A 19,082-nucleotide genomic window follows, 5' to 3' on the forward strand; every position below is an offset into this window, starting at 1 on the left:
TGTTACTACTAGTGCCAAAACTTGGTGGGTACTGAGTCGCTTGAGCTCAGTGAACCGTGATTGTCTCATTAACAGGGAATACCGCAAGGAGTCACTTCGAATACTGATTTCCGTGGCCTTTCGCAATGGCACTAAATCGGGCTCTCTGCGCTTGCCGTAACGCGGACTCTACCATTGCTTTGCGAGGGGGGATTTGGAGGTAGCGGAAGAAGGAGCCCGAAGGGTGGGGGGGGGGAAGCCGGGCGCTCCGGAGGACGGTTGTTTTACGGATCCCGTAACCAGCTCCTCCTACTCCCCTTTCCCCTCTCCCCGCCGCCCCTGTCCCGTCCGGGAGCGGCGGCGGCCTTGAGCTTTGCTGTGTTCCCGCGGTGGCAGGTGAGCGTCCGGCGCGCGGGCTCCCCGGGCTTCGCTCCCCACCCCCCGTGTCTCCTGGGCGGGTGGCGGCGGCCGGCCGGGGAGGCGGCCTCCGCGCACAGTAATGGCAGCGCTGTGAGCTGGGGAACGCGAGCTGACAGCCGCCGCCGCCCACCTTCCTCGCCGGGGGCTTCGTCCTTCACTCCTTCGGGCTGCCTCCCCCTCCCCTTGTCCCCTGTCCCTAGTCCCGCTTCTGCAGAAGGTAACCCCGCTGAGGGTCGGGGAGCCGGGCTGCAGGCGCCGGGAAACTTCCCTTCCCGGTTAAAGGGTGGCGGGGATGGGGCGGAGGAAAGGAGTTGGGGGCGAGGAGGGGGGAGGGAAAGGGATGGAAGGGGGGCGGCGAGGGAAGATGGTGTCCTGTAAGTGACCCCGGCTCCCCGGAGCGCTGACCCCTAAGCCCGGCCACCCCCTGGACTGGATCCCGGGCCTCCCCTACCCGGCCTTGGCCGCCCCTCCCTCGGCCCCATTTTCTTCCGAAGGAGGGAAGGTGAGAGTGCGTGTACTCTTCTGCTTGTTTACGAGCTCACACGGATACACAACTCTGTGTTGGGGGGTGTGTTGGGGGGGCATCAATCTCTTACATCCTTACCACGAGTGTTTTCACTTTTGTTTCCGCAGACAGCGAAGATTGATAGCTATGGGGAGGAGTAACCTACGTGCACTCCAGACCTGTCTCTACGCTTAGGGTCTGGTGAAATAAGATCCTTAGACTCCTCAGAGCACTTACACACTAGGGAGTCTGGACCATTCCCTACAACCCCACAGATACGTGCATGTAAATAAAACATCTGTGAATTGCACAGTGTTCCTGTTAAATCATCCCCTTTCCCTCAGGGATTACTATTACCAGTTGAGGGGCGGCACTGTATAAGTTTACATTTTGAACATAATTAGATTAGATAACTAGAATAGATAAGATTTGAAGATATTAACATACACTGTAGGCGCTTTGACTTGACAATATAAAAATCTTCGAACCAGATCTGTCCCAAATGTATATTCACAGTAAAATTTGGGAAATAATCACTTTGTTCTCATTGACTACCAACTACCTAATAGATATTTAAAAGCACTCAAAAGGCTGTACCCTACCCTTTAGAATCACACATTACTTTCCAAGGCAGACAAATTGGTTATACTTTGCCTCTTTTACCCAAATACAGTGTTTGGAAGACCCTTCCAAAAGAGTGAGAGGTGAAATTACAATGGACACAGTGTTTTGAGTTATCCCTTTTTTCTTTTTAGATGCTGTTTATAATTGGGGGGAACATTTCTACAGTGTGCATGCACATAGAGTGTGAAACATACCTTTCCTATGTATTTGAACGTTCAGATGCATCTGAAATAATCTTACTTCACTCCATCCTCTGGTGATTTTCAGTGGTTTATGAAAGTTAAGATGGTTTATCCATGTCTTTTATCCTCACCAGTTTGTCATTAAATTAAACGTTGTGGGCCTTCTTTAAAGTCAGTTTTGTCTTATCTATCAGTTAAATATTAAGTACTTGGTTTGTATGTCAAGTATTATCACAGGCATTAAGGATACCACAGTAAGCAAGATGTGAAGTTCTGCCCTCCTGGAACTTCAATTCTGGTTGGAGAGGGAGAGACAGATAAGACATAAGAAATAAAAGTAATTTCAGAGAATCATTAAGTGCAATGAGGGAAATAAAATGGGAAGTTGTGGTAGTGACTGAGAGAAGACCATTTCAGATGCTGTGGTTGGGAAAGACGTGTCTGAAGTGACCTTTAACCTGATATCTGAAAAGTCAGAAGAGTTTAGCCTTTGGAAGTCTGAGGGAAGAGTATTAATATGTGAGGGAATAGCACAGGGAAGTTCCCAGGGGTGGTGTCAGGCTTGGGGTCAGTAAGCTGAAAGAAGCTCAGTGCCTGTGGACCTTAGTGAGGGTAAGTTAGGTCATAGCCAAGTGCCAGATCTGGTGAGGTCTTATTGTCCAAAAGAGTTTGGCTTTTATTCTTAAAGTACATTGAAAACCTTTTGGAATTTTTGTGAAACTGAAGTGATCTGGTCTGATTTACAATCTGACTGCAGGGGAGATGGGATAAGAGGAGAAAAGAAGCAGAGAGACCAGTTAGAAGGCCGTGGTAGATTGGGGTAGTGACTGGCGTGTTAGAGACAAGTTAAAGATTTTTGAGGTATATTTTGGAGCTAAAAGTATGGATTGAACTTGTGCCTTGCATGAAAGTGCAGTTGGTTGAGACAGGGGTGTGACTCCTGGGTTTTGGACTTCACCTGGAGGATGGTGATGCCATGTAATGAGAAGGCGGTGAGGGAAGTATGTTATATGCGGGAAAGGTTGGATAGGTAGACATGTTAAGTAGGACCTGTTAGATGTTCAAGTGGAGGTGAGAAGTAGGCAGGTGGATATACAATCTGGAGTTTAGTGAAGAGGTTAAGAAGTCATTCATTCAAATGTTTTTCAGGCACCAGCAGTGGACCTGGCCGTGGGGCTATAGTAGTGAAAAAATAGACAAAAATCTGTCTTCATGGGACTTAAATTCTAGTGAGGAGAGAAGGAGATGGGGCGTCATCAGCACTTACCTATTGGTTTATTTATGTTTTGAATAAAAACTACATTCACATGATTCAAAATCTAAAATGTTTGATGGGGTAGAGTGAAAAATCTCCCCTATTTCTTGTCTTCCGTTACACCCAGTTTTTGTAGCGCTAAACAGCGTTCGTGTTTTCTTACATACTTTTCCAAAGATATATTTTATGCACATATAAGCAAATATGTATATATTCTTCTCCCCACTTTGCCGGAGTGGTAGCATACTTCACCTGTCTTGACCCCTTGTATTTTTTAGAGTATGAAATGGTGTTTTAAGTTATGAAACAGGTTGAGACCACCTAAGCAAAGAATGTAGAGAGAAGTGGAGAAAGCCCTGGAATACTGCAGCATTTTCTAAGTTGGTCCCTGCTCTCTGAGTTTTGGACCTACAGATGTGGAGTTGTTCAAAGAGCTGTTACTTTTTTGTGAGCCTTTTTACAAAAGTTTCTTTTGTGTTCCACCTTTCTTATCTGCCTGTTCTCGTTATAAACCTGAAAATGTCTGATTATAATTGAAGGCAGTGTTTTCATGTATATACTGTCAGTTAAGTTCAAGAAAATTGAAGACAGGACCAGCCCTGGAATCTTAATATTATGAAGACTTTTGACTGGTTATTGTTAAGTCTGGGAATGTAGAAATTTGGAATGTTAGGAGATTTATAACAAGTTTTTGATACTTGAGATGTGTGACTGAATCCTTGCTCAGTAATCAGTTGATCAAAATATCTGTTCAGAGTGATCTGGCTCTTTGCCTGGGTTTGAATCTTAACAGTAATGTTTCTATTATATTGCAGATGTTAGCATAATCCTTGTATTATTATCTTTAAGAATGTTTAGCGTCATCCTATGTTACTACTTTGTGTTTGGGAAGGCTTATTAGAGATACTAGAACAGTGTAGGTCTTTTGATCCTTAAAAGTTTTGAGACAGTGAGTAGTGTTAAAATCATTAGCATCTTCTATAACTTTTGGGGAGCAGTTGAACCCTGTTGATTGACCTACCTGGAGGAGGGACGATGCAATATTTTTTAATGAATTTATAATGCTTTATATATTGGGTTTTGACATTTTGATTTTCAGTTAGCTGTCTTTAGCCAGTGACTTGCTATGTAGCTTTATCTACCTGTTTTTTTCTGAGACTGTTCTTTTTTTAAAGATTTTATTTATTTACTTGAGAGAGAGAAGGAGAGCACAGAGGGAGAGGGAGAAGCAGGCTCCCCTCTGAGCAGGGACCCCAAGGCAGGGCTTGATCCCAGGACCCTGGGATTATGATCTGAGCCAAAGGCAGATGCTTAACTGATTGAGCCATCCAGGCACCCCTGAGATTGTTCTGACTTAAGAATTGTTTTGTTTGGTTTTATTTTTGTGGTCGTTTTTGTTATCTTTACTTCTCTTATATTCTTTTTTGCTGGAGATTAAGCTACTAGTTTTTAGGTTGGAGAAATATAATCTTTGATGGAAAATATTTAATAGTACTTTTTGAAGCATTAGACACTAATTATGTATGACTACCATTTGAAGTATGTGTAGTGAGTGTGTTTAACTTAAATTCTGTAAATGTATAAGTGTTAATGTTCTCTTTGAAGATTTTAGTTATCTAAATGATTTTCACTTACGTACTTTAACATCATAAATGATGTTACTCTTGTTATTTAATCATTGGATTATAGCCTGATTGTGTGTGTGTCAGAATTTTTTTTATCAACAAAGTTGACTATTTATCGTTTTTGTTTCTCTTACCAGCTGTAAGTTTCTTGAAGGCAGCATCTCTAGCACCTGTAAATACATAAGTATCTCTTAATGACTTAAGTCTTGTTTCAACGTAGGTTGCTTTTCAAATACTGAAATGTTGGATTTACCTACCCTGTGTAAATACTTCTTGAATTTCTCAACTTTGTTTTAACTCACTTGAGGGAGAGAATGTATAATAGGATACTTAAAAAAATTTTTTTTTCATTTTGAAAAATATACCTTCACCCAGGTACCTTTCACCCAGCTTTCCCTAATGTTAATAACTTATGCAACCAGAGCACAGTGATCAAACCAGAAATTAACATTGGTACAATACTATTAATTAAACTACAGACCTTATTTGAATTTCACCAGTTTTTCCAATAACATCCTTTTTCTGTTTCAGGAATCCCACATTGCATTTAGTTGTTGTGTCTCCCTAATCTTACCTGATCTGTGATAGTCTTTTCTCTTCTTTCATGAGCCTCATGCTTGTGATGAGCGTGTGGTCATTTATTTTGTAGAATGTCTCTCAGTTTGGGTTTGTCTGATGTTTTCTTGATTTATTGAAGTTTTGCATTTTTGGCAAAAATACTATAGAAGTAACGTTGAGTGTAATGTTGAGTCCTACATTCAACATTACTAGTGTTGAGTACAGGATGTCAGTATATCCTATTTGAGATGATATGAATTCTCATTTGGTGGACCTCATGTCTGTCAAATTTCTCTACTTGTAAAGTCACCATTTTTCTCTTTGTAATTACAAGGTATCTTGGGAAGATTCTTTGAAACTGTGCAGATATCCCAGTTCTCAAATTTTGCCCAGTTGTTTTCAGTATTCTTTAGTAGATCTTGCCTGTAAAAATTAAAATAGTGGTGTTTGCCTGATGGTGATTTTATTCTACTCATTTCCTTCTACATTTATTGATTGGAATTTTTCTGTAGGGAAGAACTGCCCCTTATTTATTTTTTTAGTAATTTGTTTATATTAGTATTGAGTCATAGATATTTGTTTTATTCTATGGTTTATAATATATTTAATGCTGTCATTATTTTGTTGCTCAAATTGTTCCAGGTGTGGTCTTCAGGTTGGCTCTTTGTCTTTTCAATATGCCCCCTTGGTCTTTTCTTTAGGAAAGTACTTCTTTTCTGGCATGATAACACTTTCTAGGTTTATCTTATATTTCTCTGCCGAGACCCTGGAATCAGTCACTTGTCCAAGGAGCTCTGGTTCCTTCTATTGGAGATGATATTTAGAAACCAAGTTCTGGATGTGATGTGTGCTTATTGCTACTGAGGTGCCATTGCTCCTATTAGGCCCTCTCAGCAGACAGAGCTAGAAATAAATGTATGTGTACACATGAATCCACATATACACAAACATCCATGTTTATTTCTGTATCTTTTTATCTGTGTTATTAAACCACGAGTTCATACTGATAACTCTGATTCCAGGCACTGTAGAGTTTATGCTAGCCATCCCCCTTTGTTTATAATTACTATTTTCTGACAGTGAAAATAGAACATATTTTGGTATGAAGTTACCAGAATAATGAATGTAACAAGAAGATCCCCAAATAGTCCTGAACCTTAAGAAACATGTTAAGCTTTCAAAATATTTCTTTTATTTGGTAAAAGTCTGTATAAACCAAAAGTAATCACATTTTGTCTTCATAGTTGTAAGTATTGTTTTAATTACATTTAAAATTTTTTAGAGATCACTTTGCACTGAGATTCAGATACTTTCTTTTGCATCAGAACTTTGTTGTCCATATGATCTGGATTTTAAACACTTACAAGGACACTACCTTTTTCTGTATTTTTTTTATTGTGGTAAAATATACATAACAAAGTTTCCCATTGTAACCATTTTTAAGTGTACAGTTTACTAGCAGTGATTGTACTCACAGTGTCTTCACAACCATCACCACTATTTCCAAAACTTTTTCATTATCCCAAATAGAAACTGCAACCATTGAGCAATAACTCACCATTGCCTCTCCTGCCAGCAGCTGGTAACCTATAGGCTACTTTTTGTCTTTATAAATTTGTCTCCTTTGGTACTTTATAAGAGGAAGATCATACAGTATTGGTTCTTTTGTGTCTGGTATATCTTATTTGACATACTGTTTTGGGGGTTCATCCATTTTGTACCATGTATCAGAATTTACTCCTTTATTATGAATTATTAATATTCCTTTTATGTGTATTGCATTTTGCTTATCCATTCTTCTGTTAATGGTCACTTGAGTTCTGTCCACCTTTTGGCTATTGTGAATAATGCTGCAGTGAACATTCTAACACAAGTTATCTTTCTCATTCTCTGCTTTTCATTTCCTTTGGGTATATACCTGGAAGAGCAATTGGCAATTGGTGCTCTTATATGGTAATTCTGCATTTAGTTTTTTGAGGGCCTGCTGAAATGTTTTCCGTGGTGGCTGCGCCATTTTACATTTCCCACCAGCATTACACAAGGATTCCAATTTCTCCACATCCTCACCATTTTTCATTTTTGGCATCTTTGCTTGTTGTGATAATAGACATCTTACCACGTGTGAAGTGGTATCTCATTGTATTTTGGATTTACATTTCCCTAATGACTTGTGATGTTGAGCATCTTTTCATGTGCTTGTTGGCCATTTGTGTGTCTTTGGGGGGAATGTCTGTTCAGGATTTCTGCCCATTTAAAAATTTGTTGTTAAGGTATTCTTTATATACTCTGGGTATTAATCTCTTTTTGGACATGAGATGTAAATGTTTTCTCTCATTCTGTGGATTGTCTCACTCTTGATGTGTCTTCTGATGCATGAAAGTTAAATTTTGATGAAGACCAGTTATCTGTATTTTCTTTTGTTTGTGTTTTTGCTATCATATCCAAGAAATCATTCCTAAGTCCGACGTCAAAGCTTTCCCCTGTGTTTTCTTGTATGAGTTTTCTGTTTTTATATGTTTAGATCTTAAGTATAGATCTTCCATTTTGAGTTAAATTTTGCATATAATGTAAGTAAGGACAGTGTCTTTTGTGTGGACTATCAATAGATGCTTTATGTTGGCACTTAGTTATCTCCGAACTTTGACTAGCTTGGAAGTTAAATTTTAGAGGGCTAAAAATCAGTTATAAAGAAGGTAATTGAGGATTAAGAAACTTGTGTGGCATTATGATGAAAGGAATTGAATTTTTTCCTATCTGAAACGGGTAAACATTAAAATGAACTGCTTATGAGAAAAATAGAGTGAAAGAAAGCCTTTTAAATTGATGTATGGGAATAAAGTATGAGAAAGGTAAAGGCATAAAGATTTCAGCAATGGTATAGTTTTGGTCTTCATTAGATTCAAAAACATGGATGGAAAACTTAAATTACAGAAAAGAGTAGAAAATAATACTAACTAAACTTAGCATTGTCCAGCAAACTTGAGATGTATTTATAAATATTGTCTTTTTATACTGTTTTTATGTTGTGCAGATAGAGAAAGTGAAATAGCAGCTAGCCTAGGATCACACTGTCATTGACAGGGCCAGTTTAGAATTATTAGTTTCTTGATTCACCCCTTTTCATTTTTGAGACCAGTATTTTCCTTATTTCCTTCCTCTCTTTCTTTCTCATAGCTTGTTTGTTTTGTTTTGTTTTTTAAGTAAACTCTACTCCCAGTGTTGGGCTTGAACTCTCAACCTGAGATCAAGAGTTGACCCTGAGATCAAGAGTCACATGCTCTACTGACTGAGCCACCCAGGTGCCCCTCTTTCTTATGTTTTGACATCTGGCAGAAACTTCCTCCATCATGCTAAGACATTCAGCTTTTTAGGTGGGACTTGCCTTCTTCTAGAAGGCTGAACTATCATGCCATCCACTTCCTCTGAGCCAACTCTAGTTTCTACAGTGGCAAATAATAAATGCAGTAGAGGACAGTAGATAAGAGCTTCATCTTGAAGCCAGATGAATCTGGATTCAGATTCAGGGATTGCTAGTTAATATACCCAAATTTTCTAAATGTCAGTCTCTTCATCTTTAAAACAGGGAGAATGATAATAGCCATTTTAGGGTTATTCTGAAGAATTGATGAGATAATGTTTAAAATGTATTTAGCATGGTTTCTGGAATATATGCAGCCAATAAAGATTTGCTATCATCATTATTACTATTATTATTATTATTGACAACTCTAATTAGATGCTGTTATGATTGTAAGGAATGGGCAAAGTACATCCTGCTTAGGGTCCCTCCTGTAGGAAAATTGGTGTCATTATTTTGCATTTTTTTATAACTTGCTGTGTTGGATTTTCTTTATTATTTTTTTAATATTTAATTTTAATATTTATTTGAGAGAGAGAGAGAGAGCAAGCAAGAGCAGGGGGGAGGGGCAGAGGGAGAGAGAGAAGCAGACTCTCCATCGAGCACAGAGCCTGACATGGGGCTCAATCCCACGACCCTGTGATCACGACCCAAGCCCAAATCAGGAGTCGTATGCTCAACTGACTGAGCCACCCAGGTGCCACTGGATTGTCTTTATTCTTTACCTTAAGGGACACTTAAGTGAAAGAATGGGATTGTAAGAGGTTGTGTTGTCCATGCTGTTTTTGGAATTTTAAACAGGAGGTGGTCAGCAAAGATGTGTACCCTCCATAGCTGTGTCACCTTTTCTTATTCTTCCGTGTCTCTGTCTTCTGTAGCTGTGCCAGGATTTAAGTGGGAATTAATATATTTAGCAGCTCACAAGTATATTAATGTGAATGGAAAAAAGGACCAGTTGAGAAATAGTGATAAAGTTGATAGGAATTGGAAGATGAAGCAAAGACTCTGAATTTTATTCTAGCTAATAATGAACCAGTAGAAACTGATGAGTATGTGATCCCCTCCTCCAGAAAAGCTAGGTAACCCATAACAAACAAATCAGATAAAGCAAATTATTAATCTTAGCATCTTAGCCTGTATTTGTGAGAAAAGATTTAAATCCAAGATTTTTAAATATATGTGATTTAATTTAGCTCTCAAAAGAATAGGATAACAAATATTGCAATTCTTTGGGTAGTGCAAAGACAGGAGGATTAGGGTAACCCTTTTTAATATTTGGGTAGAAGATCAGGTCTAGGAATTGTGCTCTGGATCTTGTAATTATTTGTGAAAAGGCTGGTTGGTCACAGCTTTGTTTAGCATGCATGCCAGTGTGAGCTTGCCTACCTTTGAGGGAGTTAGACAAATTCAAGTTCTCTAACTCATTTGAGATAAGTATATGAGAATGGTTTTCTTTTTCTTTTCTTTTTTTAAGGCTGGTTGGTGTCTTAAATTCCTTGCCTAAATTATTAAGAAAAAAGTGAGAAAGCTAGTAAAAGGGACATTAAACTTCATGCTGATAAGAGCAGTGTGAAAACTTGAGAAAAAAAGGTACAGTCTGTAGAGACTTTGGGGAGAATCTCAAGTTCTTTGAGGAGAGAAGGGTCTTTAATTCTGGTCAGGTGGGTTTATTTTGGAAGCACTTGCCTTCTATAACTTACCTATTGTAGCATAAATACATTCCTTACTCCCCGCTGTCCTCCCTTTTTTTGAGACTTATGGCCTTGTTTTCTTCCTGCAATGTATGTTTTGCCAACTGAGATTGATGAGAGACTGCTGTATTTCTCTTTACCGTTTTTCCCCTACTTTGTCTTTTTTTTTTCCTTTTTTAACATAAGATGGAAATGACATTTGTGGAGTACTTAGAGCTCCATGGATCAAATCTTACTGCAACAAAAAGCATTGTACCCTATGCCTCATCAAGTAACAAAGATATCATTTGGCTCTATCTATTGGCTCACTCATTTGAATACAGTAAGATGAAATTGTTTAGATGCAATCTTATAGCTTATTTTATATGAAATGACAGCATTTTTAGTCAGTGTGTAGTAGAGGAAGCATTTCCTATGGAAATGGAAAATACTGCAAAGTTAATGTTCTGTATTGGGCCTTAAGTATTCAAATTATATTAATTATAATGATATTAATTAGAATATAACCTGCTCTAAGCCCATTAAATGGCATCTGAAAAACTAACTATGGTATATTGACTATCTGAAATTAATTTAGGCCCCAGTATTATATTATTGGTAATTCTTGGAATGACCAAATTATTGTCAGTAGTGATCAATACTGAAATAAGTCATCATTTGGTAGTTTAGTTTTGTTTTTTTTACTAAAAAGAGAGTCACGGGGCACCTGGGTGGCACAGTTGGTTAAGCCTCCGACTCTTGCTTTTTACTTAGGTATGATCTCAAGGTCATGAGATCAAGCCCTGCATGGGGCTCTGCTCTCAGTGCAGAGTCTGCTTGAGACTCTCTCTACCTCTCCCTTTACCCCTTCCCCCCACGTGTGTATGCACGTGTGTGTATGGACTGACTCTCTCTCTCTCAAATACATTTTAAAAAAGAGAATTACAGTATTATGTGTTTAGCCTTTTACATTATTCATAAATCATACTTTTGGAAGTGAAAAAATATGGCATACTGGGGCACCTGGGTGGCTCAGTTGTTAAGTGTCTACCTTCGGCTCAGGTCATGATCCCAGGGTCCTGGGATCAAGCCCTGCATCAGGCTCCTTGCTCCGTGTGAAGCCTGCTTCTCCCTTTCCCACCCCTGCTGCTTGTGTTCCTTCTCTTGCTGTGTCTCCCTCTGTCAAATAAATAAATAAAATCTTAAAAAAAAAAAATGTGGCGTACTAAAGCATTTATCAGTAGTTAAGCTATAGTCACCTTCCTCAAGATGTTAAACGTGGTTATACATTTTCCAAAAATAGTTTATACTGCAAATAAAATATTTATCTAATATATATGTCAATTGTGTACCTAAAATGGAATGTTTTGAGGTTCTGTTACTTCTTTACCTGCTGAAATGTAATTATCCAAAACAGTTCTTTAAATGAAAAATGTTCATGGGTGCCTGGGTGGCTCAGTCGGTTAAGCATTTGTTCGGCTCAGGTCATGATCCCAGGGTCCTGGCATCAAGCCCCGCATCGGGCTTTCTGCTTAGTGGGAAGCCTTCTCCCTCTCCCTCTGCCTGTCGCTCTGCCTACTTCTGCTCTCTCTCTCTAATAAATAAATAAAATCTTAAAAAAAAAAATGTCCAAATGAAGAACAGTACTGCTTCAAATTAAGATCCTTCTGATCTTGGCAAAGTTATATGTTTTTTATTTCTGCTATTTTTCATAAATTTGTTTTTAAAACAATTTTGTCAGGCTATGTTAACACATCATACTTTAGGTAGTAGCATGTTCATTTGGAGCTCTCTTTCAGCGTCAGAAACCTAAAACTCACTGGAAAGTTAAGATTCTTAGTGACAGGTCAGCTTTTAGTGTTCTGAGGAATGACGTATGTGTAGTGAGGAGAAAACTTTTCTAAAAGAGATTTTAGAACATTTCTATTGGAAATGTAGATAGCTCATCAGTTTGATTTTCCTGATTACTTTTTTATACTCATCTTTACCGTAGGTTACTTAGCTATTCTCTTAAAACTGATAACTTGTTTTAAAATCTTTGTCATCAGAATATTATTAAAATATTTACCAACTTTTATGGGAAAGATGTCAGAGTGATAAATTAGATAACAGAATTTTTTTTGTTAATATATGATACATACTAAAGATTGTAAGAGTCTTCGAAGAATTTTAAGCAGTGTATGAAATAATCAGATTTGCATTTTGGCAAGTTTACATTGGTTATGGCATGTGACATGTATCAAGGGGTCGAAGGATACAGGCAACTCACTTAGGAAGCTATGGCAGTGATCAGGTAAGAGGCGGTGGTTTGGATTAGGGTGATGTCAATGGGAATGGGAAGAAGTGGGTGAATTCAAGAAATGGTTAGAAGATAGAGGTGACAGGACTTATTGATTGGATTGATTTGTAGAGGAGAGTAAGAGAAATCAAGATGACTAATAAAATTTCTGGCTTGAGGAACTCTGGATATCATCATTACTGAGATGTGGAATACTGCAGAAGGATGGGCATCTGGAGTTTGAGGAGTCAGGTTTATGGAAGTATAACTTAGACATAGAAAAATATCTTCTTTGAATTTTGACAAATTTATATGATCCTGTAGGTACCACCACAATTAATATCACCCCATAAGTTTCCTATTGCTCTTTTGTAGTCTTTCTGAGCCTCTGACAATCAGTGTTCTGATGTATGTCCATGTATTTTTGCCTTTCCCAGAATGTAATGTAAATTGAATCATACAGTATTTAGTCAAATGAGTCTTTCCTTTCACTTAGCTAATGCTTTTCAGAATCATCTATTGTCCATATATCAGTAATGTATTCCATTTTATTGCTGAATAGTATACCACAGCATGGATGCACCATATTTTGTTTTTCCATTCACCAGTTGATGGACATTTGGGTTGTTTCCAGTTTGGGGCAGTTACGAATTAAGGTGCTGTGAAAATTTGTGTTTAGGTTTTTTTGTAAATCTGTATCTTTATTTCTACTGTATAAATACTCAAAAGGGGGATTGGTGGGTTAAATGAAAGGTGTATATTTAAGAGAAACTGCCTAAGTGGTTATTTCATTTTAAATTCCCACTTGCACAAATGAGAGTTTTTGTTGCTCCACATACTCATTTGATTCTGTCAGATTTTTGACCCATTACAGTAGGTGTGCAGTGGTATCTTTAATATGCATTTTTCTAATGACTAATGATGTTGAACATCTTTTATGTACTCATTTGCTATCAATGTTTCTGAACTCTTTGGGTCTTTTGGCTAGTTTTTAATTGGATTGTGTTTTTTTATTACTGAGCTTTGAGGGTTCTTTACAGAGAGTTCTTTGAGAGTTCTGGGTACTAATCCTGTGTGTGTGTTGTGTATCTGTTCTGTATCAGATCTACATCTCACAAATATTTGCTCCCAGGCTGCAGCTTTTCATTTTCTTTCTGTTCATTTTTTTTTCTATTGAGGTATAATTGCCGTATAACATATTAGTTTCAGGTTTACAACATAATGATTTCAGTATTTGTATATATTGCCAAATGATTACCACAGTATGTATAGTTAACATCTGTTACATAGTTAGAAAAAAATTTTTCTTGTGATGAGAACTTTTAAAAGATTTACTCTCTTAGCAACTTTCAAGTATGTAATATATGGTATTATTAACTGTGGTCATCATGCTGTACGTCATATCCCCAGGACTTATTTTATAACTGGAAGATTGTACCTTTTGACCCCCTTCACCTATTTGTTCACCCTTTACTCCCCACTTCTGCAGCCACCAGTCTGTTCTCTGTATCTATGATTTTGTGTTATTTTGTTCCATACAGATTTTATCATTTTTTTTCCTATCTGTGGAAAAAAAAAATACTATTGGAATTTTGATAGGGATTGCATTGACTCAGTAGGTTGTGTTAGGTAGTATGGACGTTTTTTTTTTTAAAGATTTTTTTTTTTATTTATTTATTTGAGAGAGAGAGAATGAGAGACAGAGAGCATGAGAGGGAAGAGGTCAGAGGGAGAAGCAGACCCCCCGCTGAGCGGGGAGCCCGATGTGGGACTCGATCCCGGGACTCCAGGATCATGACCTGAGCCGAAGGCAGTCGCTTAACCAACTGAGCCACCCAGGCGCCCCGGTAGTATGGACGTTTTAACATGGAATATCTTTTCATTTGTGTTTTCTTCAATCAGTGTCTTATATTTTTAAGTGTACAGATCTTCTACTTCTATGGTTATTTATTCCTAGGTATTCTTTTTGATGCAATTGTAAATGGGATTGTTTTCTTAATTTCTATTTCTGGTAGTTAGTTATTAGTGTATAGAAATACAACAGATTTTTGTATACTGATTTTGTGTCCTACAACACTACTGAATTAGTTTATTATTTTTAATAGTTTTTTGGTGGAGCCTTTAGGATTTTCTATATATAATATTGTTATCAGCAAAAAGTGACAGTTTTACTTCTTTTCTAATTTGGATGCCTTTTACTTTTCTTGTCTAATTGCTGTGGTTAGGATTTTCAATAGTATGTTGAATGAAAGTAGTGAGAGTAGATACCTTGTCTTAAAGCTTTTAGCTTTTCACTGTTGATTACACTGTTAGCCATGGGCTTGTAATATATGGGTTTTATTGTGTTGAGGTACATTCCCTTTAAGCACACTTCGTTAAGAGTTTTTTTCATAAATGGATGTTAAATTTTGTCAAATGCTTTTTCTGCATCTATTTAGATGATCATATGATTTTTATCCTTGATTTTTAAAATATTTTCTTTTTTTCGAGAGAGAGAGGGAGAAAGAGCACGAGAAAGGGTGAGAGAGTGAGCATGGGGGGAGGGGCAGAAGGAGCAGGGAGCTGCTGTGTAGGGAGCCTGATGTGGAACTTGATCCCAGGACCCTGGGATCATGACCTGAGCTGAAGGCAGATGCTGAACCAACTGAGCGACCCAGGCGTCCCTATCCTTGATTTTGTTAATGTGGTCTATCACACTGATTGAGTTCAGGATGTTGAATAAATCCCACTTGATCTTGGTGTATGATCCTTTTCATGTATTGTTGAATTTGGTTTGTTAATATTTTGTTCAGGATTTTTGCATCTGTGTTCATGAGGGATATCAGCCTATAATTTTCTGTTCTTGTGGCATCCTTGTCTCATTTTGGTATCAGGGTAATACTGGCCATGTAAAATGAGTTTGGAAGGGTTCCTTCCTCTTCTATTTTTTTGAAAGAGTTTGAGAACAGTTGGTATCAATTATTTGAATGTTTAGTAGAATTTACTAGTGAAGCCATTTGATCCTGGACATTTGTTTGCTGGGAGGTTTTTGATTACTTATGCAACCTTACTAGTAATCAGTCTGGTTAGATTTTCTATTTCTTCATAATTCAGTTTTGGTAAGTTGTATGTTTCTAGGAATTTACCCGTTTTTTTATACATTATCTAATTTGTTTGCATATTATTTGTTCATAGTCATTTCTTAGCGATACTTTATATTTCCATGGTATCAGTTATAATGTCTTCTCTTTCATTTCTGATTTTGAGTTTGTTTTTTCTTCTTGGTGAGTCTAGCTAAAGGTTTGTCAATTTAGTTTATTTTTTCTAAGAACCAGCTCTTAGTTTCATTGATCGTTTCTATTATCTTTTTAGTCTTTATTTCACTTATTTCCATTTGATCTTTGCTATTTCCTTCCTTCTGCTAACTTTGGGCTTCCTTTGCTCCTTTTTTTCTAGTTGCTTGAGGTGTGAAGCTAGTATTTATTTGAGATTTTTCTTGTTTCCTCTTGTAGGCATTTATTGCTACAGATTTCCATCTTAGAATTGCTTTTGCTGCATCCCACAAGTTTTGGTATGTTGTATTTTTCATTTTCTACCCCTTTCCGTCATTTTTTATTTCTCTTTTGATTTCTTCTTTGACTCTTTGGTTGTTCAGTAGTATGTTGTTAAATCTCCATGTATTTGTGAATTTTCCAGTTTTCTTCTTAATACTGATTTCTAGTTTTATGCCATTGTGGTCAGAGATAATGCTTGATAGGATTTCAGTCTTCTTAAATTTATTAAGATTTATTTTTCGGCCTAATTTATGATCTGTCCTGGAGAATATTCCATGTGCACTTGAGAAGAATGTATTCTGTTGCTTTTGGATAGAATGTTCTATATAGAACATGTCTATAATATGTCTATTAAGTCTATCTGGTCTAACATGTTAAAGGTTGCTGTTTCCTTATTGATTTTGTCTAATATAACTATCCCAGCTTTCTGTTTCCATTTGCAAGGACTATCCTCCATCCCTTCGCCTTCAGTTTGTGTGTATCCTTATATCTGAAGTGAGTCTCTTATAGGCAGCATATAGATGAGTCTTGTTTTTAAATCCATTTTGTCACTCTTTGTCTTTTGGTTGGAGAGTTGTGTCCGTTTACATTTAAAGTAACTGATAGGTATGCACTTACTGCCATTTTTTTGCTAATTGTATTCTGGCTGTTTTGTAGCTCCTCTTCATTCATTTCTTTCCTTGCTCTCTCCCTTTGTGGTCTGATGACTTTATTTACTGGTGTGCTTAAATTCCTTTTTCTTTATCTTTGTGTATCTTTTGTTTTGCTTTATGGTTACCATAAGGCTTACATATAACAACTTATATTTGTAACTGTTTCAGTTGATAACAACTTAAGGTTGAGCGCATTCTAAAACTCTATCTTCATTTTTACTCTCCCCCACATTTTATGTTTTTGAAGTCATGTTTTACATCCTTTTATTTTGTGTATTGCTTAACCAATTATTACAGTTATAGTTATTTTTACTACTTTTGTTTTTTAACCTTTATAACTACCTTTATAAGCAATAATCCACTATCTTTGCTATATATTTATCATTTTCTTGCCAGCGTTATTTTATTCCAAGACCAGAAGTTGTTAATATTGATGAAGTCCAGTTTTTTATCAGCTTTTTCTTTTATGATTCAGGCTTTTTGTGCCATAACTAGGAAATATTTGCTTAATCTTTTGCTTAGTTTTTAATGTGATCTACCTAAATTATCCCCTTATTCTCCACCAGAGCTGCTAACTCCTTGCAGTGTCCAAACATGTTATGCAAAGTGGGCAGGGGTGAGGAAGGAAGGGATGGAGTCAAAATACGGCTCAGGGGCCAAATCCTTCCCTCTCCCTGTTTTTTGTAAGTAAAGTTTTATTGGAACACAACCATGCTCAGTCATTTGCTTATTGTCTGTGGCTGCTTTTGTGCTGCAATGCAGAATTGAGTTAGTTGTAACAGAGACTAAATGGCTCTCAAAGCCTAAAGTATTTATCTACTCCTTTACAAGAAAAGTTTGTTGACACCTGAGACAATCTATTAGTTCCTCTTTCCCCATTTCTTGGGGATAACTCTCCTGGAGCCCTTTATTCTTATGTGTCTCTCTGGACAGGTTGTTTTTAAACTCTGTATAGTTGCTCTTCTGAGAAATTCCTGTTCCTCCTTTGTTAGATCCCTCTGTTTCTGGGATCCCAAGTCTTTCTTGGTTTGTTTCATTCCCTCCTGATAGAATATATCTTCTATTTTCCTGTGAAAAAAGGCTGTGTGGGAAGTAAATTGATACCACTCTTGATAAGAGAATTCTAGGTGGTTAGCCATTTTCCCTGAGAATTTTGAAGGCATAACTTTATATTACCTTCCAGCTTCCAGTGTGGCTCTTGATAAATTTAAAGACTTTCCAACTGGTTATCCAGTTAGTTTCCTACAGTCTGGATTTTGCTGACTTGTAGGTCGAAGGTTAGTAATGCTTGAATATATAACATGTATAGCATAGAATGCATTCAGACGACCTTTTTTTTTTGAGCAACTTCATTCGCTTAGTATGTTTTTGAGGTTCATCCATTTTGTAACATCTATAGTAGTTCATTCTCTTACATGTGGAATAATCCATTGTATGGATATACTGCATTTTATATATCCATTTATCTGTTGATAGATGTTTGATATCTTAATATCTGCTTTTTGGCCTTTATGAATAATGTTGCTGTGAACATTTGTGTACAGATTTTTGTGTGGCCATGTTTTCTCTTGGGTATATATGTAGGAGTGGAATTTCTGGGTCATATGATAACTCTATGTTTCTATAAATCCCTCGTAATTAATTTACTGTTGATAATCATATATATTTAGAAATGGTTCTCTGAGAAAATCTAGTCTATAAATTGTTTCCAAATGTAGTGAAAATTTTATAGGTATTATAATTAATGTTGACATAATGTTATTTGGAAATGTAATGACACATGAATTTTTTTTTTTTTTGTATTTAGAGCCTGTGATTTGTTTTTAGGGTTCATAACACTCATGGGCCTTAGGCATAGTACCTGTGTACTGCCTAAGTGTTAAAAACCCTAACATTGTGGTGCCTGGGTGGCTCAGTCTGTTAAGTGTCTGCCTTTGGCTCAGGTCATGATCCCAGGTTCCTGGGATCAAGTCGCACATCAGGCTCCTTGCTCAGTAGGGAGCCTGCCTCTCTCTCCCTGCTGCTTGCCATCTTGTGTTCTCTTTCTCTCTCTCAAATAGATAAGCAAAATCTTTAAAAACAAAACAAAATCCTAACATTGCCTGGGTGGAACCCAGAAAAAAGCTAAGCTGGTAATGTGAGAACTTTGTGGATACTCAGTGGGACATAATCTAAGTGGGGATGGAAATGGTCTTGGCAGGATGTCAGGCATAGGACCATGATGTGGTCTTTAGTAAAGCACAGGGATGAAGAAGGCTCATTTGTTTTTACGAATTACCAGACAGCTTGAGTGATGTAGAAGAATAGTGCAGTGATCGTGGTCCTGTTTCTTTATTTGCTCTGTATCATTCTTAAATAAATTCCTCATGAATAAATTACCATGTAAACAATTTAAATAAGTTGAAGGAACTTAGATTTTTAGTTATATGAGCTTTCTATTGT

At 37.3% G+C, this 19,082-nt stretch overlaps 1 protein-coding gene across 4 annotated transcripts in view; it reads left to right on the forward strand.

Moving 5' to 3' along the window:
• Nucleotides 1-203: 203 nt before the first annotated feature.
• Nucleotides 204-19,082, forward strand: part of CUL2 (cullin 2) — a 102,077-nt gene continuing 83,198 nt past the window's right edge. The window contains exon 1 of one of the 4 annotated variants that reach the window (XM_025885849.2): nt 204-375. The gene's annotated coding sequence lies outside the window, so the exon portion shown is untranslated. Of the gene's footprint in view, nt 376-443; nt 617-748; nt 902-1,032; nt 1,190-19,082 lie in introns of those variants that run through there. The other 3 variants (XM_025885848.2, XM_025885850.2, XM_025885851.2) reach the window with 3 other exon arrangements.

Source organism: Callorhinus ursinus, unplaced genomic scaffold (assembly GCF_003265705.2).
Source record: "Callorhinus ursinus isolate GAN/ISIS: 27379988/994484 unplaced genomic scaffold, GSC_fseal_2.0 scaffold62, whole genome shotgun sequence".
NCBI lineage: Eukaryota > Metazoa > Chordata > Mammalia > Carnivora > Otariidae > Callorhinus > Callorhinus ursinus.